The sequence below is a fragment of the Molossus molossus genome, unplaced genomic scaffold (assembly GCF_014108415.1).
Source record: "Molossus molossus isolate mMolMol1 unplaced genomic scaffold, mMolMol1.p scaffold_m16_p_1, whole genome shotgun sequence".
Classification (NCBI taxonomy): Eukaryota; Metazoa; Chordata; class Mammalia; order Chiroptera; family Molossidae; genus Molossus; species Molossus molossus.
In genome coordinates, this window is record NW_023425344.1 from 21,626,820 (window position 1) to 21,653,778 (window position 26,959).

Consider the following 26,959-nt stretch of genomic DNA (forward strand, 5'->3'; position numbering starts at 1 on the left):
CCTCTTTTGGCTGTTAATGTATGGATGCCATTTGGAACATAACCAGTTATTATGTCGCTCACAGATATTTTATTGTACACAGAACCAAGTATTTATGGTAAGCTAGAGTCACTCTTATGCAAAACCTAACAAAGAGAAAACTGTGTGAGTTTTATTGTTTTTCCTCTTGACTTTTCCCTTGTCTAACACATCAATTCAAATTGCTCCCTTTTAATTTAGTAGAAAATTTTAGCAAGTGGAATAGAAAGTATATAAAAACAATGAATTTTTAATCAATAGTATCTAATCAATTGAAAGTTCTATTCTCTAAAATAAGGACACATTTGGCCTGGCTGGTGTGACTCAGTGGTTGAGCATCGACCCAGGCAGCAAGAGGTCGCCAGTTTGATTCCCAGTCAGGGCACATGCCCAGGGTGTGGGCCTGATCTCCAGTGGGGAGCATGCAGGAGGCGGCCAATTGATGTTCTCTCCCGTTGATGCTTCTATCTCTCCTTCTCCCTTCCTCTCTCTCTAAAATCAATAAAGAAAAATTATAAAAATAAGATAAAGTTAGGACACATTTGCATTTATAATAAAACAGTAATCCAGTAAGCATTTGTGCCAAGATGAACACAGAGATGTGTGATATCTAAACTTCTTTCTCTTTAGTTTGGTGGTGGTATGTCTTCGGGCACTCAGAGGTTTCAGTTAAACTTCTCATCTGGTAATTGCCTAATAATGATCTGATCTGAGAGTGGTCGTTCAGTTTAAATACATTTACTAAGTATTTGAATTACTGTATTGTGTCCTCTCTTGGATTTTCTATGAAAATATATGATTTAAACATATATATAATTCATAACTTAACAGTTGAAGCCTTAGAGTAACAATTATGGACTAGTCTTTGAGACTTTGGGAAAGTTACTTGACATCTCATGTACTTAAATGAAGATAATAGTCTCATGCCATTATTAGGAAAGTGGATGGATAAATATGCTCTATAAATTATATGTCATATAATAAATTAATGTGAGTGAGTATAAATAACAACCATTATAAAAGAAAGGATCAGAAACGGATACAGGTTACTTAGCTATTTTCTAATTGAGCTAAGATCCCAGAAGTGGTCAGAACACAATACAGAATGGTGCCTGCCACATAGTAGGTGTCTCTAAGTGCTGTCCTCTATTAAAAATAGACACATTTGGCCCTGGCCAGTTTGGCTCAGCGGTTCGAGCGGCGGCCTGCGGTCCAGAGAGACCCGGGTTCGGTTCCCGCTAAGGGCATATACCTCGGTTGCAGTTTGTCCCCGGCCCTGGATGCGTTGTGTGGGTGGCAACCACTCGATGTGTCTCTTTCACATCGATGTTTCTCCCTCTCTTTCTCTCCCTCCCGCTATATCTGAACAAAAAATGGGAAAAAAAAAATAGACACATTTGTTGTTGTTGTTGTTGTTTTTAACTCATCTTTATTATTGAATGTATTACAGATATTCCCTCCTTTTTTCCCTATTGATCCTCTCCTCCCCAACCCCGCCACCCTCCTGCCTTCCCCATACTATTATTGGTGTCCATTGATTATGTACATAGGTATAGAAGTTCTTTGCTTTATCTCATCCCACCCTCTCTCCTCCCTTCCCTTTGAGGTTCATCAGTCTAACAAGCAATTGTATTTCTTAATTCCTTCATCTTTTTTACCCATCCCTCCAGCCCCCATCCATCTGACAAGCAACAAAAAGTTCTCTGTATCTATGACTCTGTTTCTGTTCTGCTTGCTCATTTTTTTTTGCAGGTTCATTTGTGGATAGATATGTATTAATTTCTACTTTATTGTTCATATTTTTGTTCTACTCCTTCAAAAAGACCATTCAACATTTCATATTATACTGTTTTGGTGGTGGTGAACTCCTTTAGCTTTTTCTTGTCTGGGAAACTCTTTACATGTCCATTGATTCTAAATGACAGCTTTGCAGGATAGAGTAATCTTGGTTGTAGGTCATTGCTTTTCATCACCTTGAATATTTCTTGCTACTCCTTTCTGGCCTGCAAAGTTTCTTTGGAGAAATAAGCTGACAGTCTTATGGGAGCTCCTTTGTAGGTAACTGACAGCTTTTCTCTTGCAGCTTTTAAAATTCTCTCTTTGTCTTTAACCTTTGGCATTTTGATGAGGATGTGTCTTGGTTTGGACCTCTTTGGGTTCAACTTGTTTGGGGCTCTCTGTGCTTCCTGGACTTGCATGTCTGTTTACTTCACCAAATTAGGGAAGTTTGCTGTCATTATTTTTTCAAATAGGTTTTCAATTGCTTGCTCTCTCTCTTCTCCTCTGGCACCCCTATGATGTAAATATTGTCCCAGGGGCTCCTTACACTATCCTCATTTTTTTTTGCATTCTTTTTTCTTTTTTCTGTTCTGATTGGGTGTTTTCTGTTTTCTTATATTCCAAATCGATGGTTTGCTTCTTGGCTTTACCTACTCTACCATTGATTCCCTATAAATTATTTTTTATTTCAGTTAGTGCATCCTTCATTTCTGACTGGTTCTTATTTATGTTGTTGATGTTCTCACTAAGTTCCTTGGAGGTCTCCATAAGTTCCTTGAAGGTCTCACTAAGTCCCTTGAATGTCTCAACAATTTCCTTGAACAAACTTATAACCTGTGTTTTGAACTCAGCATCTGATTAATTGATTATCTCCATTTTGTTTAATTCTTTTCCTGGAGTTTTGTTCTTTTCTTTCATTTGGGACATGTTTCTTTGTCTCTTCATTTTGGCTGCTTCCCTGTGATTGTTTCTATGTATTAGGTAGAGTTGATATTTCTCCTAGACTTCATAGGGTTGCCTATTGTTGTAGGTGTCCTGTAGGATCCAGCAGCACAGCCTCCCTGATCACCCTAGCTGTGTCCTCGAGGTGCACCCCTAGTGTGGACTGTACACCCTTCTGTTGTAATTGAGTCTTGATTGTTGTTGGCACGTCAATGGGAGGGATTTACTTAGGCTGATCAGCTGCAAGGACTGGCTGTGCCCATTAGCCACTGGCCTTTGACTACCTTGGAGGATCAGCTGTGCAGGGCTCACTACACAGAGCAAAACTTACTTCAAACAGGGCTCTGGTACCCATTGAGCCCACTCACTGAGTGTGTCACTTGTGGAGGTGGTTGTGTGGTGGTGTTTTGATGTGGTCTGAAGCTGTCCACTCGGTGTGCTGGTTCTGTGGCAAGGTTAGCCACTGCCTGTATTCCATCCAGGGCCACCTGGCATAAGCTACAAAGTTATCTGCAGATGGCTGCTTCTTGTGCTGGGCTTGGAGGTGTCCAGGAAAAGCCAAGTTGTGAACCGAGGCTGGCTGCTTCTAGTGCCATGCCTGGGGCCACTTAACAAGAGGTATGGGGCTCGCTGAGACCAGATGCTGCTTGTTTGAGAGATTTTAGGAAACTCTGAGGCAGGATCCAAGACAGGCCAATCCTATGGTAAAGCCTTAGGAGACAGCTTTGGTGGACCTGAAAGTTGGGTGGGCGGGGCCTCTGGGAATCACCAGGGCGGGGCCAACAGTGTGAGCCAGGTTGCTGGAGTCCCAGATATGGCGGCTGTCTGCTGACCCGGGGAAGGGCTCACTAAAGAAACCTCAGCCTCCACCAGCCTATCTGTCCAGGAGAAAGCTGCCCCTCCAGCCCTTGTCCTGAGGCCAAATAGCTCAGTTCTTCCCTGTATATCTCTGGTGTCTCTTAAGCTGCCTCCCCTCCGAGCTCAGAGGGAGCAAGTCCAAGTAAGTCTGTGTGCTGGCCCTTTAAGAGGAGCTGCCTGGGGCTTCCACAGCCTCAGCTTCCCTCAGCCTCCCTCAGCCTCAGTTCCCGCTGGTTTACAGCCAGAAGTGATGCGGATTCTCTTCTTGGCACTGGGACCCTGAGCTTGGTGCCTGGTGTGGGACAGGGACCCCATACCCCTCAGGGAGGAGCTTCCCAGCTGAAGTGTCCTCCTGATTTTTATCCGCCACACGTGGGTAAGGGACCAACCCCTCCGCCTCCACCCCTCCTACCAGTCTCGATGTGGTAGCTGTTTTAATTCTGTAGTTGTAGGACTTCCATTCAGCTTGATTTCAGGTGGTTCTGAATGATGGTTGTGCTGTAGTTTAGTTGTAATTTTGATGTGGTTGTGGGAGGAGGCGAGACCGAGTTTACCTACACTGCCATCCTGACCCGACAGATGTGTTTTCCAAAGGTCTTAGATGAGTCACAAGTTAGGTAGGGATTAAACCACAGGTGTGTCTCACTTTAAACCCTGCTTTTCTTAAAGCTTTGCAGGCATGCAAACTTGATTTAGAACTGTTTATTGGGATAGACTTCCCAACCTTTATAAGTAAGCTTTCGTTTAACACATTTTTGAAAAGGTATTTTTGGAATTATTTAGAAAACACAGACATGCTTATAAAACATGATAGTATTTATAAATGAGAACATAATAAAAAAACGATCAATTGTCAATACATACTTTGAGCTGTTTTCATGAGTATCTCTTTGAATTTAGAAACTACTCACTAAAACACACACCAAGAAATATATAAGAGGTTTATTTATTTCCTAGAAGACTTCAGCTGGGTAATTAGGTAAGCTCATATTCTCACCTCCACTTTGATTTTCTTTGAATATTTGTAATTATAGTAATGAAAGGTGTCTGGCTGTCATGACTGTGGGAGGTACCTTTCACATAGTGACATTCTCTTTTTGTCTGTTGCTGCATCATTTGTGTTGCTATTCAGTTTTAACTGTGAGGTTCAGGAATGTTTTGCTTTAGTTTTCTACAAATATTTTGTAGCATTTTTTTTCTATTAAATTATTTTAAAAAGATATGTTATAGTTGGATCTTTAGTTTCACTACTCTTCACATAGGTTATAAGGCCTAGCGTTGCCCTCCAGTAGTTACCATTACTTACTGTTTAGGGGGATTTGAAATCGACTTCCCCCAATGATGTATTCCACGTACTGTGCCATCTAACAATATTGGATTATAAAAATATGTATTAAAAAGGGGGAGGCTTTCTCTCTCTCAATGTGCTGCTGGTAATTGACAAAGACTATGAAATAAAATGAATCAGGGTTAATCGTGGAAAGCACAGTTGAACTGCTGTTGAAGTTTGTGTATGAATTACATAAAATGCATCTAGATGTCACCTTGAGGGCTAAGTATTCTATTCACTGCTGCCCAAAATTCTTCCCAGAACAGAACAACCTGCTTCATCTTGGGCCCTGCTTAGGAACGTCAAATGCCTGTTCATTTCTAATAAGAAAATTCAAATTTCTTAATTTAGAATTGTGTTCCTCTAAGTTCACTCTTTCGCTTTTACTTTCTATTCTTCTTTTTCATGAACCCTGTGCTCCAGCTCAGCCTGGTTACTTTCAGGTGACTTTACCTATTTCACACCTTTCCCATCAGTTTATCTTAACCCATGTTATTATCTTTTTCAGAAATTCTCTGTTCTTCTAATTTGAAATGAGTGAATCTTACCTTCTTTGATTCTTATTTTATTAAACTTTTCCTGATTGCCAGATTGTTAGTGCTAATATAAAGTCATTTTACCTGCATGATTTTATGCTACCTGGAGCTTCCTACCTTTAATGATGGAATTTTTTAGGGCAGATGAATGTATATGGGTATTATTTATTTATTGCATCATAATCTCCCTACTGGGAAGGGTCCAAGTCTGATTAATATTTAGCTTCTCCCCCAGTTCTTAAAAATGTGCCTGGCTTATAGCAGATCAGATGCTCACTAAACAGTGATTAAATTAATTTGATGCTATTTATGGGAGTTTTATGTGATTCTCTAGCACACTCAATAAAATGTATAAATATTAGTCATTCAATAGAGTTTTATTGAGAGTGTATTCTTATTATAAATTAGGTGCTGGGGATATTGCATTCCTACAAAATGTTGAATACTGGGTATCACAGATGAGGTGATATGCACATATTTATATACATAACCACAAATCATGTGAGCTCGGGTAGGTCTTGCATTTTTCTGTGTTACTCAGAATCTACTCTATTGCAGGAACTCTGTTGTTAGCAAAATAAATGTGTCACCCAGATGTGATCACTACATAAGGGGTATGGTGGATGACAAGTGGGTGCTGAGGCAGGATGGTGTAGAGGGAGGCAGGGAAACAGATCAAACTCTGTATGACATTAGATTTCACATTAAGAAGATTTAACTTGATCTGGGAAGAAATGGGAATCAGACAGCAGAGATGTTTAAAGACAGGGAAGTGGACGCCCTGATTTGTTAGAGAAGTAACTTTCCGAGGTTTGAGAAGGAAGCTCGGGAGAGGGAAGAAACAAATAACCCCGAAGGGATTTGGATTATCCCTGCACAGAGGCACATTTCTCGTACACTTGGAATTCTGTGCCTTTGGTGGCCACGCTTCATGTGAAGTAATGGGTAGTGGAGATCACTGCTCTCTTTGGCCATTTCTTGGCACCTATGAAGGGCTTCAAACTAGAGATTTATTTCCTCAGTAGAGGAATTTGTGTGATTAATAACAAAAGAACTACATATTAATGCGTGGTTCCTAGCATTTATAGACATGGAACAATTCTTTGAACATGGAATTAATTCACTTCTACTTAAACTATTGACGTGTGGTGGTGTGTTGGAGATAAATACACAGCATGATTTTAATGTGAAATTCCTTTAACACTGACTGTCAAAAGAGACTTTCCTTGATGTTAAGCTATGTTCTCGAAGGGGGCTATCTTGAGGCTGAAGGCTAAAGAGTCCTCACTTACCAGATTCAAGGCATCCCTCTTGAATCTACCTCTATCATTATCTGAACAAACTGTTCAAGCGATCAACTGATTTTATTTCTGATCTTATCCAGAAGGATTTCTATTTTGTAGCATATTATTAAAGTGTTTTCTCTAATTTTGCTTTCTGTGCCTCATGATTTAAAAAATGAGACACGAATTTACGCCATGTATAGTGTGGATATGATTTTCACAGTCTCGTAGTTGGTAGGACTGACTGTCTTCTTTTGAAGAATGTAAAGCAATTCCTGGGATTTCATTTAGAGTCAGACTATTCTGGCAGTTCTGTGACAGGGAAATTTTAAGGATCATCAAGATTAAAGGCACAGTCTGTGGAATTGCTCTTGTTTTTTTCTCTTTCTTTTTTCACCTTTAATTTCCAATGAAAAGATATTCTAATAGATTGGATGCTTTCTACCAACCTGTCTTCTGACTGATCTTTGACTTGCAACCTAAGAAATTCAGCTTCAGAAAAAAAGAAGAAATTCATCTTCAGTCTGTTAGAGCTGGAAGGGCCCTTAGCACCGCCAGGGGCTATCTAGTGTTTCAAGCATTTAGAAGCCCTGGTATATGAACAGTGATTAATGTGTGGTATTTATTCATTTGTATTGCTGAATTCCCCAAGGACGATGTCCTGTAAAGTTTTTCTGTGTGGTTGAAGGCATTCTTAATATTCTATATAAGGCAGAGGTGACACATACCCTAACTATGCAAAGTATTTAACCCATGACTATAGATAATATCCACATTCATAATACACAACTTTCAAAATGTTTTTTTTAAACATTCAGAATGTTTTATACTTTATCATAAACTTTATGTAATATCTTATATAAATCCTTTTCAGTATACTTTATTATAGAATAATTTATAAATTATATTTTGTTTGAAATTGTTGTCGTTTTTGATAGGTTTCAGAAGGCATACCGTCCTGCCTTTAATGTTGCTGTTACCTATGGTGGGACAATTCAAATTTTGTTTTTCTGATTGAAAGAGTTAAATGTTTTCTTATAAAAACTCACTTAAAAATAAAAATTTTCATACTGACAATATTATGAAAAGGCACAATCTCTGATATATCATATTTTTAAAATATCTTACCATTGAATATAATTTCAAATTTCTCAATGCTTGATTTGCCAAATCTGAATGTATTTTATGTTGATATCATAAGTAAGGTGTATTAGGAATAGTATTGTCAGGCTTAAGTCTTGAACTGACTGGCTAAAACATTAACCAATGAAGTATAAAGTGTTGGGTTATTTTGGATGCACATACACATATATCTAAATCTATATTAATATATAATGAATATTTTGAAATATATTTTTACATATATGTTTCATATATATTAATATATTATTCATATATATTTTTGCATTTCAGAATATATATATATATATATTTTTTTTTTTTTGAAGATCACCATATGGAAATAGTTACCGAATAATAAGTTTTGAATATCTGCTTTAACCCAGATACTGTGTTTGAGACTGGGAATATAAATCTGGAAAATATACTATCTATGCTTTCAAGGAACTCATTATCAATTAAGTACTATAAGATGACAGAGATAAAGAGGGAAAATGAAGACATTTGGGGAAAGTTTAATGATACAACAAGCTTTTGAGCTGAACTTTGTCATAAATTGTTTACCTATACTAAGGAGGGGAAAAAGAGGCATTTCAGCTGGAGTTTAAGTTTACCCTGTAAGCATTTGGAAGTCACTAAAAGCTTCAAGCAAGGGTGTTATGCAATAAATGCTTTAGAATGATGGCTGTCGGAGAGTGGAGGGCAGTTTATAGGTAAGGTACTGAGAAAAAGAACTTGTCAGGGGACTAGAGTATCTGATAAAATCCGATCATGTGATTCTGATGCCTTGTCCTTGGAGAAAGATCAAGAGGCATATGGGCAGAAGGGTATAAATTATTTTGGTTGGAGGTTGGGGAAGAAAGGGGAGCAAAAATACGAATGAAAAGTTTGTTTCAGATTTTAGTTTTGAACATTTTAACAAGAAGGTGGAATTTGAAATGTTAGAGATTAAGATTGGAAAGGAAAGAATTAAATAGTTCATCATTTAGTGGTAGGTAACCCCATGCAAGTAGATGAGATCCCTAGGGAATACATACAAAGAGTTAAAAACAGCAGGCAAAAGGACCAATCTTGATGAGCCATGGGAAAGAGAACATAGAAGAAGAGCTAAAGAAGTAAATGTAGAATCAGGAGAAAATTGTGTGGTGAAAAGCAAAGATGGAAAGTGTTTCAGTAAGAATAGAGTAGACATATTAATAATGACAACATCAAAAGCAATAATAACAGCAAAAATTGACTTAACTCTTACTAGGCAATAGACTTTGCACTAAAAATATTACATAGATTAGCTCATGTAATACTAATAATAAAAAAAATATTTTCAAGCAATAGAAATAATTTGTAACAATATTTTATTTTATTTATTTTTATGAGGTCTGTTTCTTTTTTTTTTTTCATCCTCACCTGAGGATATTATTTTTCCATTTATCTTCAGATAGAGTGGGAGGGAGGGAGAAAGAGAGAGAGAGGGAGAGACATTGATGTGAGAGAGTCACATCGACAGGCTGCCTTCCACATGACTCAGACTAGGACCGGGGACTTAGTGGCAACCGAGATGCATGCCCTTGACTAGAATCGAACCCGTGACTCTTTGGTCCAAGAGCCGATACTCTAACTGCTGAGCCAAATTGGCTAGGGTGGGATCTGTTTCTTTATTGATGTGTGTATTAAATAAGTACAGTTTTTATTTTTTAAATACAAAAAAATTTTTTTTAATTACTGTTGACATACAATATTATATTAGTTTCAGATGTACAACCCAGTGATTAGACGTTTATATAACTTATGGAGTAATCACCCTGATAAATCTATTACCAATGTGACACCATACATAGTTATTTAAATGTTATTGACCATATTCCCTCTGCTGTATTTAACATCCCGGTGACTATTCTGTAACTACCAATTTGTATTTTTTTTTTTTTTTTTTAATCCTCACCCGAGGACATTTTCCCATTTTTTCATTCAGGTAGAGTGGGAGGGAGAGAGAGGAACAGAGAGAAAGAGAGAAACATCGATGTGAAGGGACACATCGAGTGGCTGCCACCCGCACGACCGACCAGGGTCGGGGACAAACTGCAACCGAGGTACGCGCCCTTAGCGGGAACCGAACCCAGGTCTCAGGACCGCAGGTCGACGCTCTAACCGCTGAGCCAAACCGGCCAGGGCCCAATTTGTATTTTTAATGCATTCACCTTTTCCATCCATCCTCCCTTCCCCTACCATCGCCATCAAAATATTCTCTATATCTATGAGTATGTTTCTGTTCTGCTTGTTTATTTATTTTCTCTTTTTAGATTCCACATATAAATAAAATCATCTGGCATTTGTCTTTTTCTGTCTGACTCATTTGACCCAGCACAATATCCAACATGGTGGCAAGATTTTATTCTTTTTTATGTTTTTTTTTTTTATGGCTGAATCATATTCCATTGCATATATGCACTACATCTTTTTTATCCATTTATCTGTTGATGGACACCTGGGCTGCTACCATATCTTGGATTTTGTAAACAATACTGCAATAAACATATGGATGTATATGTCTTTTTAATGTCATGTTTTGGTTTTCTTTGGAGAAATACTCAGAAGTGGAATTGCTAAGTCCTTCATTGTCTCTTGTTATCACCTTTGTTTTAAAGTGTATTTTGGCCGGTTATAAGTTTTGCTACCCTAGCTTTTGTTTGTTTGTTTGTTTCCATTTTCATGAAATATCTTTTTCAATCCCTTTACTTTCAGTCTGTGTGTATCTTTCAATCTGAAGTGAGTTTCTTTTAGACAGCATATGTAAGGGTCTTGTTTTATTATCCATTTAACCACTATATGTCTTTTGATTGGAGCATTTAATTCATCTGTATTCAAAGTAATTATTGATAGATATGTATCTATTGCCATTTTATTATTTATATTTCTTCTTCTTTCTTCTTCTTCCCCTTCTCCTCTGCCTTCTTAAAGAAGACCCTTTAATATTTATTGTAATACTGGTTCGATGGTGATGAACTCCTTTAGATTTTTCTTGTCTGGGAAGCTCTTTATCTGTCTTTCAGTTCTAAATGATAACTTTTCTGGGTAGAGTAATTTTGGTTGTAGGTCCTTGCTTTTCATCACTATTAATATGTTGTGCCATGCCCTTCTAGCCTGCAAAATTTTTGTTGAGAAATCAATTGACAGTCTTATGGGAGCTCCCTTGTGGGTAACTGTTTTGTTCTTGCTACTTTTAAGATTCTCTTTCTCTTTAACCTTTGGACAGTCGGCAACTAAATGAATTCATATAAAACCAAACTCCCAGCACTGAGATCAAGAAAATTGAAGAAAGAGAAAAGTCTTCTTTATGTTGCATTTTTAGTAGTCATTGGCAGGTTGGCTACGTAAAATTACATCAGGTTTTTTTGGAACCAATAATCAGAGCCATTGAATGCAAGTACTTTTCCAATAATTTTTGCAGGAAACAGCAACTGAATGATTCGATGGTGAAAGAGGTGAAGAAAGTTGTTTTTTTTTTTTTTTTACAAAATAGGGAAATTTAGATAGGCTTGTAGGCTGAAAGACAATGAGAAATTGACTAGAAGAGAGAAAAGTACATTGATGAAACAAGGTGTTGACCGAGGCAGGAAGCAGTGGAATATAAAAGTCTGTTGGACAAAAGAATAAGAATTCTTCTTTTGAGATGCAAAATGAAGTTGTGAAGAGAAAAGATACTATAAATTTGGAGATGTAAAGGAGGGAGGCGAGGGGATTCAAGCTTGATAGCCTCAGTGTTCTCAGCAGTAGGAGGTACACTCATGTGTTGAGCCTGAAAGGAATGAGGGTAAGAGCTGAGGGTCGAGGAGGGAGGGGTGCGAACAGCTGCTGTGTAGAATGGGAAGACCAGCCAAGTAAGAATGAGTATCAGGTTGCTAAGCAGCTCTGAGAGTTCAGCTAACATCAGAAATCATAAATTTGTGATAGAGTCCATCAGTGTGATTATTCAATTTTCTTAATAATTCTTGGCAGCCCAGGAGGAGGAAGAGAACAAACAGATGGTAGGATTGATTTGGTAATGGGATTGGTAAGGCAGGTGTAAGGGAAGGTCAAAGAATGGTGGAATCTGTTTCACTCAAGGAAGTGTGTTATCAGGGGGATCAACATTAGTAGGAGCTGGCAGTCTACACAGGAAGGACTGGAGATGGCTGGAAACAGGAAGGGCAAAGCAATGGGGACCATCAGCCTTTGAAGCCGTGGAAGAGTTTTTGTGGCCATGAGTGAATAGGGTAGGGGATTAGAGAGTAGAATTTCACTATTCTGGATATTACAGTAGACTGCTTTTTGTTTAGAAACAGTCCATTTTTGTATCTGTGGGTGTGGATTGCCAAAGCTGAATGAAAGTGATTGTCACTGGAATACAGGGGCAAAATAATTTTGAGGGTAAATAGATGAATGAGTCATCCAAGTCATCTAGAATAGTGACAAGTGATAGAAGAAGGGGGGGTGGAGGGAGAGCCAGCTTCCAAATTATTCAAATGAATTGATGAAGTACTTACTTATAGATGACAGGAGTTAGAAGAGAGTTGGTTTTGTTTAGGCTTTATAGATATAGTGCTTACTGAACCAAGATAATAATACAGTGTTCCAGAGTTGGTAGGGGAAGGCCAAGAAAGGAAGTCCAAAAGGGTCTATTCCTCTTCCCGTTTACATAGTCAAATCTGTGTGAATAGAACTCAAAACTCATTGCATGCAATTCCTATGTATGGACACTTAATTTGTATTTATCCCAAGATATATTCTAGTGAATACATATTTTCTTCTCTACTAAGTCATGCTAATTTGCACTGAAACATGCGGTAATATGACCTAGGTCTCTGACTTAGCTGCCACCTCCAGTTACACCTTCTTGTTTCTGATCTCCTTCACCAGAACTCGTCAAAGTGTTGTCAGTATGGTTATTGTCCACTTACATCTTAAAGTGTCTTTAGTCCACTCCTTTGGCTCTTTTTTCCTTTCCATTTTACTGACATATCTCTGTAAAGGTCACCTGAATTTATTTTGCTAACTCCAGCGGTCAAGTATGTCTCCTTGTCTAAATCTTGGTATTTGAATGGTGTTCACTTCTCCCTGGAGCGTGTTGCATCACCATATCCACTAGGTTTTGCTTTTTCAGTGCTGATTACACCTTCTCAGTCTCCCGTGCTGCTTCTCCTAGATGTCAAAATCATGTAGTGCCCCAGGATTTTGTTTTTAAGTATCAGCACCCCAGATTTCCACCCTGGGCTCCAGACTCAGTACAAGGACCTACTCAGCTTTTCCACTGGTAAAGGCAGCGGTACCCATGGTCATGCAGTTGTTCCAGCATCTGATTCTCCTTGGCTCTATTTGCTGTACTTAGTTTTCTTATCTTTCAAATGAGGATGATTACTAAGAACTACTTCATGGAGTTCTTAGGAGGATTAAATAATAAATAAACAAAATATATAAGTGCTTAGAAATATACATGGCACACAACAGGTGCTCCACAAATGCTGGTTATTAATGTTATCACCCACATGACAGAGCAAAAGCAGAACCATCGATTTTTCTTCCTCTCAAACACCTCAATTTGCTTTCTTCATAAACCTTTCTCATATAAGTGAATAGTAGTGACATCCAGACACTTTGTTCAGAGTAAAATCTCAGAGATCATCTTTTGCTTTTTCCCTTAATATGCCACCCCGATCCATCAGTAATTTCTTTTACCTTTACCTCAAAAGTCTATACCACATTGACCACTTTCACCACCTCCTCTTCTAGACTGTAGTCCAAACCACCCATCTGCGGTGTCTCTGATTCTGCTATACTCCCTACAATAAATTCTCCACGGAGTGATTTTCCTAATAGGAATGCAAACATATCCTTCCACTGTTTAAAATTATCTAGTGACTGTCCATTACAATGAGGATAAAACCCGATCTTCCAAAGTTTTATAAGCATAGCCTGATTGGGTAGCAGCCTGCTTCTCAGACCTCAACTCTTCCACTGTCAGAATTATTCACCAAACAAAAGCCACTCTAACCTTCATTTGGTCACTCAAACATGCCAAGAGATTTCCCCTTCCAAAGCCTTTGAACTTATTATTTTTTCTGTTTGGAATACTCTTTTTCTTCCTCGGGTCCTGCCTTCTTTTCATCATTAAATCTCATTTCAAATGTCAAGTCCTCACAAAGCTTCCTTGGCCACTTTTGATCATGATATTGATTTTCTAGTTTTGGGAACACTCATGAAGACCTGCATTGTCAATCTCTACCCCAGCCTTAGTTTGTCCATATCAATCGCACCTAAATCTGGATAAGCAAAAGGGTGTGTTGTAGAATTTCATCTGTTTTACCTGAGTATTTACATTTTGGTCATTACATTTCTTAAATTTTATTTTTGTGTATATGTGCTGATATCAGCAATGTGATTCCTAGATGACACATTGGTGTCTTTTAATGCATGAGACATTTGTAATGTTATAAGCGTCTCCAGCTAGCCTCATCACATTTGTCAAGTTGACATGAATAAAATAGCACCTCTTCTGGATCTGGGTTTCTCCTGAAGAACGATAATTTTTGGAATATTTAACTATTATTCTTTTGGTATACATACTAGATATAAATTATATTCTAGTCATCATCCATGAAGCGACTACTAAAGTGACCTGAAGGTTATGTTTGAGCCTAGAAATACTTTATCACCATTATTTTATTAATAAAGATAATATATCAGAAGATTTTAATTAATTTTATCAATAGTTCCCCAAAGTGTAACAATGAAATACAAACAAAACCAAGACATTCTCTTCCTTACACTTACTTTCCTTTTGAGCAAAGCAAGGCAAAATGTACTTCTGCTGATTTCTGAAGCAAAGATACATATTTACTTGAGAATCCTTGTGTTGTGATTCTAAATATCACTTGGGATCACGACACTGACTAGGTCCATGGAAGCACGTTTATGGATTATTGTTCTAAGGGAAATATATGAAGATATCAAGTATGAATGAACTATATTCATGGGCTTTTCATTATAAAAATAGAATAGATTTTTATTCGTTAAATATAATGTTATGTTTGTAGCCCCAGCTAACTCTTTATAATCACTGAAGATCTGAATGTGAAATTAGGCTCCCTACATGTAATCTGAAACCACAGATGTTACCTTCCTGGATTCTGTTTGGAGCAAAGTGTTCTGACTAAATATTACATTCCCAGGTCTAGCTCAGCACGTACTGTGACAGTTAGCGTCTCTAGTTGTGAAAAAGAAAATTTGGTGATTACTGGCTGGCTTTCAAAATCTTGCTTGATAGAGAAGACCACGAGAGAGGCTTTCTGACCTTAAATATGTTATAAATCCCAAAGTGAGATGCTTCGGTAGAGCCTACATTTTTGGAGAGACTCTCAAGCAAGAAAGGTCCCAACCCAGGTCCTTTCCTCCTGAAAGAACAAAAACATGTGCAGTCGCAATGGGCTCTTTGGGAGCCGACAGCCACAGGGGTGGCCTATTTTCTAAGCTGGGGTAGGAGGAAGAGGTGGGTAGGCAGACACATCAATATGTGTTGGTGTCTGCAAAAGATGAGTGAGATCCAAATACATACAAAGGCTGTGGGATGGATAGAAGAGATGCCAGTACTGACTAAATAAACATATTGAAAGGAGGTTAAATGCAATTATCAGTTATTGATTCTAGAGAGAGAGTACAGTTGATAATTTCCACATATCACAGAAAAGCCACTATCCATTTCATTCCCCAGTCTAAAGTATTCAGTAGTTTTTCTTATCTGTTTTGTAAGGTGTTTGAATAATAATTGTTTTCTGCTTTGTTATTGGCAAGTAAAACCAGAAAACTTTTTCAGGGTATCCTGCTGAAAACTCCCTCTTCCCCTATCACGATAACGTAGACACAATTCCTAAAAGAATGCTATTTGACTGATTTCCATCTGGCATCTTTTCCCCCCGTATTTGCACTGAAAAGTGTGGAGTCTAGTTTTTAATGCCATTTCTGAATAAATTTAGCTTTCGGCTCAAAACCCATCTTTCTTGTTTCTTGTTGGTTTTTTATATAAGCAGTTGCCTCTTTTTGTGGAAATAATAAACATAACTCTGGGCTCTAACTGGGCAGAAGCAGACGAAAACCAGTTGTAGAAATATGGGCTCACTAATGTCTCGTACTCTGCTGTAGGCTTGAGCGTATAAATGTGTCAGACGGCTTGAGCTGTCTGTGCAGAAGAATTGTGTATTTTGCACGTAATTAGAAATTTGTCAAGACATATGTTGCGTTTTACAAACGTTTTTGTATTTATTGTTTTGCAGATGATACCTAAAATTATCATGGTGCTGAGTTATGAGAAACCTCTCAACTTCTTAGAGATCTTTATCAGTGACTAATTGATACTATTTGTGATCCACTTTAAAAGCAAAGAAAACTCCCACCTGGTAATTCTATTAATGATTCCTATATTAAAATGGCCATTGGTCCTCAAAAAGAAAACACACAGTTGTGAAATACTCATATTATTCATATTTATGTCACTACTGAGAAGCCTACAAAATGTATCTGCAAAATTAGCTTCTCATCTGTTTCCCCTCCTTTATTAAACCTAAAAGTGCATGAAGCCTTGGAACTCACAAGTTATAGGGAGGCAAAATATCACCAATTACCTATAAAGAAATGTTCCTAGAGCATAGAGCAAACACTTCTTAGACACTGCTCTTTGCCTGGCCCTGTGCGGGATGGGCATCGAGCCCTGGGGAACGGGGAAGTTAGAGCCTTAACTTGGGCATTGTGGTGGCACTGGGGAGGACCGCCTTCCCACTGGGCACAATAGTTCCAGTGCTTTGGACACATAATCATTTCTTTTCTTTTTTTTAATTAAATTTATTGGGGTGGCATTGGTTAATGAATTACATAAGTTTCCAGTGTACAATTATTATTATTTTTTATCCTCACTTGAGGACATTTTTGCATTTATCTTCAGATAGAGTGGGAGGGACAGAGGGGGGAAGAGAGAGAAAAACATTGACATGAGAGGGACACATTGAATGGTTGCCACCCACATGACCCCAACCGGACCAGGGACAAACTGCAACCAAGTTACGTGCCCTTAGCGGAAACCGAACCTGGGACTCAGTCCATGGGCCGATGCTCTTACCTCTGAGCCAAACTGGCCAGGGCTCCAGTATACAATTCAATAATAATTATCTGTATATTGCATTGTGTGTTTGCCACCCAAAGTCAAATCTGCTTCCATCAATATGGGACCCATTAACAGTGTTTTAATTTCATTTAAAATCAGAAGAAAATACAAGGACCTTTTTGGTCAAATAAAATGTTTTAATATGTAATATTAAAAGGTTCATCTTTATACCAAAATAGTCATCATAATATATAATCTGTGTCTTCTTTTACTGAAGAGAGTGTTCCACAAAAGCAGAGAAGCCCAGTGTCCAGGAAAGTCAGTGTGGCCCTGACCCAGGGCTAATGGAAGTCGGAGGTCAGGACACGATTCAAAACACCTGAACTGGTCCTTAATATAATCGTAACATTTCACTAGGTCAATCAAGGTTAGGAATGTCATGTAGGGAGAAAGATTAGCCAAAGCTGAGGCCCAGATCTGTAAAAGCACAGGGCGAGATAATTCAGAAGATGCACGAGCCATGTCCCCAAGTTAAGGCGTGTCAGCCCAGTGGACAGAGGCAATGTATGCAAAGGGCAAGTGACGGAAGAGACGTGAGCCTATTCCTAGAATGCGGACGAGGCAGGTGCTCCGAAAGAACCAAGGTTCCTGAGAATTAAAGCTTTACAACTAGATGGTTCCAATAAATAAAACTATTCAAGTAAGTCCACCATTCTGGTGTGTATAATGTGTTTGGGATTCATAGGGTAGGTGGGAGTATGGTTTGGAGACTATCTTCAAGCCCTAAAATCTGCACATATCAAGTTATGAATTTATGACTATTTGCTTTATTATTTTGACAATATTACCTATTTGACAATATAACACTTGAAAATCTCATATAAAATAATATAACATTTTCTTTCCTCAGAAAATCACTCAAGACTAGTTGAATACTGTAGTCAAAATATGAATTCTTAAATCCATTGTATAAACATGTTTATTAATAAACAAACATTTCTTTCTAGAACAAATTTGAAATCCAAATTTGACAAGTAAGTCAAAAAACTATTTATATTGCTGAACTCTAGTCAATGATTTAAAAACTTTAAGAGCATAAAGTAAAACTTTATTCTAGTATGTACTATTGCTTTCCCAGCCCAGCTTTAATGAAACTTTAAAGGGTGTATTCTTCCCATATTCTCTAAACCTTATTCTCAGTACTACCTCCTTTTATTTCCTCTCCTTCATATAATGAAAGGAAAACATTCATCTAATGTTGAGAGAATAACATGAAGGCTACTTACAGTTTTTGTGTTATTATAAAAGCTGTAGTGACTAGCAGGTGAGCTGATGAATTTAATTTTTCAACTCAGTAAACATGCACATATTAAATTCTCTGACTGTCATAAATATAATCAGGCTTTTAATTAAGAAACCAAAGAAACAGAATTTTAACCTTTGAAGATATATTGGGCTTCTGGTGATTAAGACATCCAGGGAGACGAGGTAACGCAATCAGAATGCCATTCTCTAGCTCTGTCTTGAATAGAACTTTTGCAAATCCATCCTACTGAACATGTAGGAGAACTGTTGGAAAGAAAGGTATGATCTTTTCATGGTAGGTCATAGCATCATCTTCAAACCTAAAAAATACCAGCCCCTCCTATGAAAAAGGACTTGGACTGTCTGATATTGATATCTGTGTTTTTAAATATGGAGGAAAATTTAATTTTTAAAACACCCTTTTTTTCCCCATTTGTTGTCTGTTTGTATCTCTGAAATTTTTAAAGGGGAGGCAGAAAAGGGTATTAATAAAAACTGAACTACACATTTTGGAATGTCACTTCATTCCACTGGTGATTTTGCAAAAATCTCATCAATCTCTAGATCCCTTCAAATAAATGTAATTTATTCACACAAGAAAATATTGAGTTAGCATGACATTGTGCTAAAGACAGGAACTATAGGGCTGTATTAGGCCCAGCCCCTGTCTTCAAGAAGTTTGTAGTCTGGTAAGGGAAACAGAAACACAATATGGTATGACTAATACTGCATCCTGCAGTGCAGGGAAAAGGCGCTGAACTCCTGCTCAGGGAGAACAGGAAGAGCTTGCTTCCAGGAAGGAAGTTTCACCTTGGCCACAGTTATAGGTGATATACATAGATTTACCTATGTCTGCAGCTACACAATTTTGAACACACACACACACACACACACACACGTAATTCTTTATGTTTGGATAAGGAAATGTACATTAGTACTACAGTTTCTTTCTTTCTTTTTTTTTTTTATCCTCACCAGAGGACATTTTTCCATTTTTTGTTCAGATAGAGTGGGAAGGAGAGAGAGAGAGAGAGAGAGAAACATCGACGTAAAAGGGACACATTGAGTGGCTGCCACCCACACAACCCAACCAGGGCCAGGGACAAACTGCAACCGAGGTACCTGCCTTTAGCAAGAACCGAACCCGGGACTCTCTGGACCGCAGGCCGACGCTCTAACTGCTGAGCCAAACCAGCCAGGGCAGTACTACAGTTTCTTATTACCAATTTTTACCTGTAGGTAACATTTATTTACAATATCTATAGGTAATGCTTATGTATATGTGTAAATATCTATATTCACATATGAGTAATGTAGGTATATACATATAGTAAATAGATAATGTAACTATGTTAAATATATATGTGTGAATGAAATTAAATACCATCGTAAACACACTTTGGACTTTTTTTTTAGATTATGCCTTTCCAAACATTTCTGTAGTTTTATACCAGATGCACAGTAAAAATTTCATTACTCATCATATGGATTTCTATTGCTGACTCACTTAGCTATGATTTCCTTTAGTTTACTCTTCAATGAATTGTTTTAAAACTGTGGAATGCAGCATCTTTATTTTACTTACCCTTTCTTCTCTGAACATTATTTTGGTGGTATTTTTCACCTTCTCCTGGCTTAAAAAAATTTCCCTTACCTACTTCATTTTCTCTATACATGAGGAAGCCCCTGTGTATTGGAGTCTCTGTTGACTTCTGTTCACCGTTCATTGCTTGAGAGCTGCTACAAGGACACCTGGAGACAAATGACTCAGTTCCCACCTTCTTGTGAAAGATGGCTAAGTCTTCAAATGTCGCTAGAGACTTTAGATAATATATTGACTAAATATGTTCTTTACGTTTTGGAATAAGTTACTAGCTTCTCACATTTAATTCCAAATGTAAGCTTATAGGAGTGGATTAATTTTTTTTTTCTTTTTCATTATTCTTATTAGAACAAATATGTAAAGAAGACTCACCAATTGAGCATTGGTTTTCCCATATTATATTTGATGTGATGGGAAGGCAAGAAATAGTATAAGGTCATCCATGTGTTAGGTGAACGTAGAGAATACAGCTTTAAGACAAATTAATAAGCACAAAATTAATAGCAATACATCAATTATAAGGAAAATAAAACTCAATTGTGTGTCATATGATAAATTATAAATAGATAAGTTAAATTCTATTTAACATATTATAAATAGATATGTTTGTTTTTATTTGTGAGTTCGGATTATGTGTATGCATATGTATATAAAATATAATGAGCCCTGGCCGGTTTGGCTCAGCGGTTAGAGCGTTGGCCTGCGGTCCTGAGAGACCCGGGTTCGGTTCCTGCTAAGGGCAGGTACTTCGGTTGCAGTTTGTCCCCGGCCCTGGTCCGTTGTGTGGGTGGCAGCCACTTGATGTGTCCCTTTCACATCGATGTTTCTCTCTCTCTCTCTGTTCCTCTCTCTCCCTCCCACTCTACCTGAACAAAAAAAAAAATGGAAAAATGTCCTCGGGTGAGGATATATATATATATATATATATATATAGAAAAAAAAAAACAAAATGAAATATATTCAGTATCTTACTAGAGATAAAACTTTGAGAAAAAGTATTTGAACAATGAAGGTGGATTTATTCAATAAACTGCTGACTGGATCTCTAAATTACATAGGTACACTCCTCCAGTGAGGCTCCTGGTCTGTTAGTAATTATTAGTTTGCAGAGTTCTGTAGTTGAATCAGTTTTTATTTATTCTATTTTGTTTTTCTTTATGGTAAACTCAGAAAAATGCACTCAGTTAAATTTGGCTAAAGGGTCTTCAGATGTATTTTCAAATATATTGTACACATTTAAAGAAATTCAAACAATATTAGGTTCTCTTTTGAGGTTTTATATAATGCTACTTAGTGGCATATTTTGCTTTAAGATATATTTTCAGTTTTAAAATCCCTGAAGTTCTCCTCTCCTGCAGTGATTGACTTTGTAGAGAAACGTTTGGAGAGGAATTTAAATTTCAAAGGTGCAATTTGAAGCACATTTTCTTGTGTCAAGTTTTGACACTGACTTTTTAAAACATGTAAGCAAGGACTTTTCTTTTTAATTATGTTGCTTCTTTTAAGTTAAATCTATATTGTAGTTCTTCACAAAATAAGGTAAAATTTTTGAAGGAGATTTATTCTACTTCTCTTAGATTTTGGGAGTGCAGGGTGCATAATCTAATCATGAGAATTCAGAATTGTTTTTGAGACATTTGTTTCATATCTTCACTTAGACAGTGTAAGACACCGTATTGCTTCTCTAAACAGTGATTGCATATTGTACAAAATGTTTGCCTGCCTTTCAAGATAAGGTTTTTGTTTTGTTTTTGCTGATATTTTTAAATTAAATAATTGGTTAATACAATTATGTAGGGCTTAAGTGTACAACTCTGTGTTACATTATCTGTATATTGCATCTCCTTTGTGTGTTTACTGCCCACAGTCCAATCTCTTTCCATGGCCATAGATTTGACCTCCTTTACCCCTGACTGCTTCCCCCTCACCCCCACTTCCCTCAGTAACCACCATATTGTTGTCTGTGTCTATAGTTTTTGTTTGTCATGTTTGTTCATTTGTTCTTTTCAGTTTTATATCTCTGATATGAGTGAAATCATATGATTCTTGACCTTTACTGCCTGACTTATTTCGCTTAGTGTGATATTCTCAAGATCCATCCATGTTGTTGCAAGTGGCAGTATTTCATCTCTTCTTATGGTTGAGTGGTATTCTGCTATATATATGTGCACATTTTCTTTATCCAATCATGTATCAAAGGACACTTTGATTGTTCCCATGTCTTAGCCACTGTGAATAATACTGCAATGACCATAAGGGTTCATCTATATGAATAAATGTTTTCAATTTTTTCAGGTAGATACACAAAAGAGAGTTGCTGGGTCATATGGTAACTCTTAATTTTTTGAGGACCCTCCATACTGTTTTTCATAGTGAATGTCATGTTTACAGTCCCACCCACAGTGAATGAAAGATAAGTTTTATTAAGTGGATTTGAATCAGGATCTCACTGTAAAGAATTGGAAGAGAAGAAAGATACTGATGGGTGGGGCATCAGGAACTCCAAATGTTTTTTGGAGTTTCTCTCCAGTCTTTTTATTAAAGGCCTTTGGTTTCCACTTAAAATAGAAGAACCTCATCAGTAGGCTTCATCATTAGTTAGCATAGCACTCTATTGCTACATCACTTTGCCAGAAATTCAGTGAACAAACCAATAGAGTACAGAATGGCCATATCAAGGCAAGTTATTGACACTAATTACCATTCTTAGGTTATATGATTATTTGGCTGTGCAATATCTATTTTGAGAAATTCAAAGAAAAAGAAATCCTCAAGTAAGACCATGGCAACTGAGATGTAAGAGAAGAAAACAAGATGTAGATCAGACACCTGAATCTGAATTGATGCTTGATATCAACTTTCCTTGGGACCTTAGGTAGGTCATCTAGCACCTCCAAGCCTGTTTTTTCATCTCTGTCTGCCTTATAGTATGTTGTGATCATTTGATTAAATATGATTTCTGAGGTTTTTATTCAGTGCTCAAAATTTTAGATCTTTATATTTCAGTGTACTCACTTCTTATATTGTTTTAATATTTTAAAATTTAGTTTTTAGAGCTTAATTTGATTATTGGTGTGTCCTAAGACAAGAGGCTGCATTGTACATTAAATGCTTGGTTTTCCATTTTTCCTTTCTTCAGCATGTATCTGTTCCACAAATTTCACTTAATAAACTAAATAGGTATAGAATAATATATGTTGGAATGATGGAAAGCAAATGAAGTGTTATAGGGATTGATGTAATTTGTTAAAGAATGTGTATTGTCATCCCTATTGGTTTTTTAAAATCCAATATGACTGTTCATACTTTGGGAAAATTACCTGGTCACAATTGCATTTTTCAGGATATTGTGAATTATCGTTACATGGCTTTCATTGTTTGTTTTATTTCTGTACTGGAGCACACATACTTTGTATTGTTTTCTTTAATTTTCTGCCATCTCCTCTGTATGTATGGCAAAGAGTATCTAAAGACTCTTAATTAGTCTCCCTGATTCTAACCCTGGACCCTATAGCATTCTACTTTTAAAACTGTAGTCAGAGTAATCCCTGTAAAATACAATTCAAATCATTCCTCTGTTCAGAAGCCTTCAGTCACTCCCGTCTCACTTCAAGTTAAGGCCAAAAGCTGCAAGACCCTGCATGATCCCTGGCATCCTCCTATCTCCAAGTACATCTCCGGTTCGGTCCTTCTCCCTCGTCAGCCTAGTCACGCTGCCTCGTCTCTTCCTGCACTGGGCCAGACTCACTTCCTGCTCAGAATCTTTACATCTGCTCGGCCTTCTGGGATGTTTCCTCCAACTCCCCATGTAGTTTAGCATTCGTCTTCCTCCTGGTCGTTTCAGAAAGGAGGACTTCTTGACCACCCTATTTCAAAGAGCACCTTCCTCCTGGATCCTAAACGCCTTGATTTTCTTCTTTGCCTCTCAACCCCACTTGTGGTATGTGGGCATGTACGTACATAGAGTGTGTGTACGTACCCATAGGGGTGTGTGTGTGTATGTATGTTTGTGTCTGTGTGATACACCTATTGATTTGGCTTATTTCTCTCTCATCCATTAGAATGTAAATTCCATGAGATTAGGAATTAAAAAAAATTTTTTTTTTCTTCTGTATCCATTTACATACCACAGTACCTAGCCAAGAGGAAGTACTCATTAGTATCTGTTCTATTGAATAGGGGAATTAGTCAACGTTTTGGAATCTCTACATAAGCATTTTTCACATGAAATTAATTTAAGGCTTTAGAATCCACAAAATGAGCCTTTTCCCCTCCTCCCATAATATGGGACTGGCTGGTGTTTATTCCTAGTCACCAGATGATTTCTTTTGCAATGAGAGAGCAGCACTTTCTCTGTGAAGAGAACATAACCATTCCAGTTAATCATAATTACTTCTATATAAATAGATATGTAACCCAATATCCATAATAACCATCAGATTTGCCCCATAGAACGGGAAAATTAAGACTTTTTTACTGATAAAGACTTAAAGTCACATCTGTCTAATGCTCCTGCTTCAGACATGCCCACTCTTCCTGGGAAAGTTTAAAGTAGCATCTAGAACACCAGGTTCCCAGGGCAATGTTCTTTCCCGTATATGTAGTATATGATCCCAGGAAACCAGCCCTGTAGGAATAGCATGATCCATGACTAACACATAAGCATGACAAGACCTGGGCACAAAGGATTACTGCCAAGAAAGATTGCAAAATAGAGGCCAATAGTGAGAGTAATCATCTCCTCTTTTCTCCTACACTTGCAGTGCTAAAACATGATCGTATTGATTCTCACTGTAATTATTCCTATTTGCAACCATTTCTGCATTCGATCTCCTGAGTACATCATTCCTGCTGTCACAGGATGAGACAGAGGTGGCTGAACCGTGGCCCACAGCACACAGAACATCAACACGTGATTTTTTTCTTAACATGGTGTGTTTCTTGATCTCTTTGAAGGCAGAAGTCATGCCTCATAATGGATGAGGTCTTTAGGAATTTCCCATTGTGCATACCAAGACCTTCAATGTAAACTGTGTCTTCTAGGTAAGAAAATCAGTATTAACAGGATAAAAGTTGTGATGGGGACCTGCATCTGGTTGTCTGTCCTGCTACATTGAAATTAGAGATTTAACTGGTTGGGCAGAGCTGTGCTACTTTTTTGGATGATTTAGATATGCCCTGATTTCAATGTATTACATGAGGATTCTATTTATAGATAGATAGATAGATAGATAGATAGATAGATAGATAGATAGATGATAGATAATAGACAGACAGACACACACACGCACACACATGCTTTTTTCATTCTCTTGTGATCTGATAATGTTTGGGTGGATTGTGTGATTAATTAAGTGCAGATGATTTTGTGCTTTTACAAGAATTTTGCATTGTTAAGGGAAAGTGAACAGATAAAGTAAAAAATAGACTCCATTGCCATTTTGGTAAAAACAAGTTAAATAATGCCTTTTCAGGTTGTCTATCCCTGCCATTAATTTGACAGGAGTGTTATGTTATGATACTTCCTTAAATAATTAAGTTAAAGTTGGTTATGAGGTCATTTGTTTGGTGAATTGTGCTCAGATAATTTTTAATATGTAGGACTTCTCTCTGGTAAGGGGTGGTGAATATATTTCTGTAATCAAGTTTGACTAAAGAGCTCATCTATTTCTGCAAAGTAAATCCTCTAGAAAATGATAGATTTTTGGAAGGGGATGAACATGGGTAATGGGACCTTTTCTGTCTTGAAGACAGCCTAGAGGAGATGGCATCTCATTAACAAGTTCTAGAGAAAGCCTGGGTAAAGACATATAGAGTAGGTATAATGCACCCTGTTTTTTAAGGGTGCCCCAAATATGTTAATGGCATCTTGAATTCTCATAAAACCAATGACCAGAACAATTAAGATAGTAAAAGAGTTCTGATAGGTCAAGATTTAACATTTGAAATAATATTCTTGGACTTATTTCAATTAAACATTTTAGGGAGCTTGATGATAAGAAAATAGTTTTGCTATTAAAAAAGAAAAGCACAGAATATAGAAAAAAAGAGAGATGATAATATGAACACTTTCAAAACAAACCCAAAGTTTCAAAACAAATAATACAGTAAAATACATTTTTTTGTTGAGAGAATGTCCTTCCATATAAAAATTCTCAGAAGGTATGTGAGTTTATAGTTTTTCTTTATTTTTACACTTTGACTCAGTCATTTTTAAAAAATAAAACCAGTCTTTTGGTAACCTGTAGGACTATGTAAAAAGTGACACATTACTCTGAATGCTCTTTTTATTTGTGTAATGTTGACCCCTGAGAAAAGTGTTCTACGGAGGGTAGTATATCTGACCAGTATGTGCCTATGAAGAACCACGAGGGCAGCAACCTGTGAAAATGTATGTAAAAATAGTAATGCATCATTCTGATGAGAAACTGAGCATATTACTGTGGCAAAACCCCCACAAAAACTTATTTAAAAAAATATTTTCTATTGATTTTTTAGAGAGAGAGAGAGAGAGAGAGACATCAATGTGAGAGGGAAACATTGATCGGCTGCCTCCCGCACACTGCCTAGTGGGGATCAAGCCTGCAACCCGGGCATGTGCCCTGACCGGGAATTGAACTAGGACCTCTCAGTCCATGGGACGATGCTCAGTCCATTGAGCCAAAAACTTATTTTAAGTAAACAACAGTAGCTTCTTTTTTTTTTTAAGAATGAAGAAGTTCTGAGAGTATGTAGGTTGTAGCCAGCACACCAACATATCTTATATGAAATGACTATCAGAATATAGAATGTACAGTTTATCTAGGAGCAGATGGGCCAGGAGGAAGTGACACAGTTTAACATGAACGTGAACATTTTGTTTTAAATGGGATCTGCTGATTATTGGCACATTTGCAAAAACACAATAGATTACCAAGATTTACTGGAGATGAAACATGGGGAAAATGCAGTGTTTACCAAAAGGACCTACAGTGACAACAACAGCGACACACTTGGGAAGTTACAGTTGAGTTCTGCAGGGTATTTTGAGCAGGTGTTCCCATCACTGATCTTACAACTGAA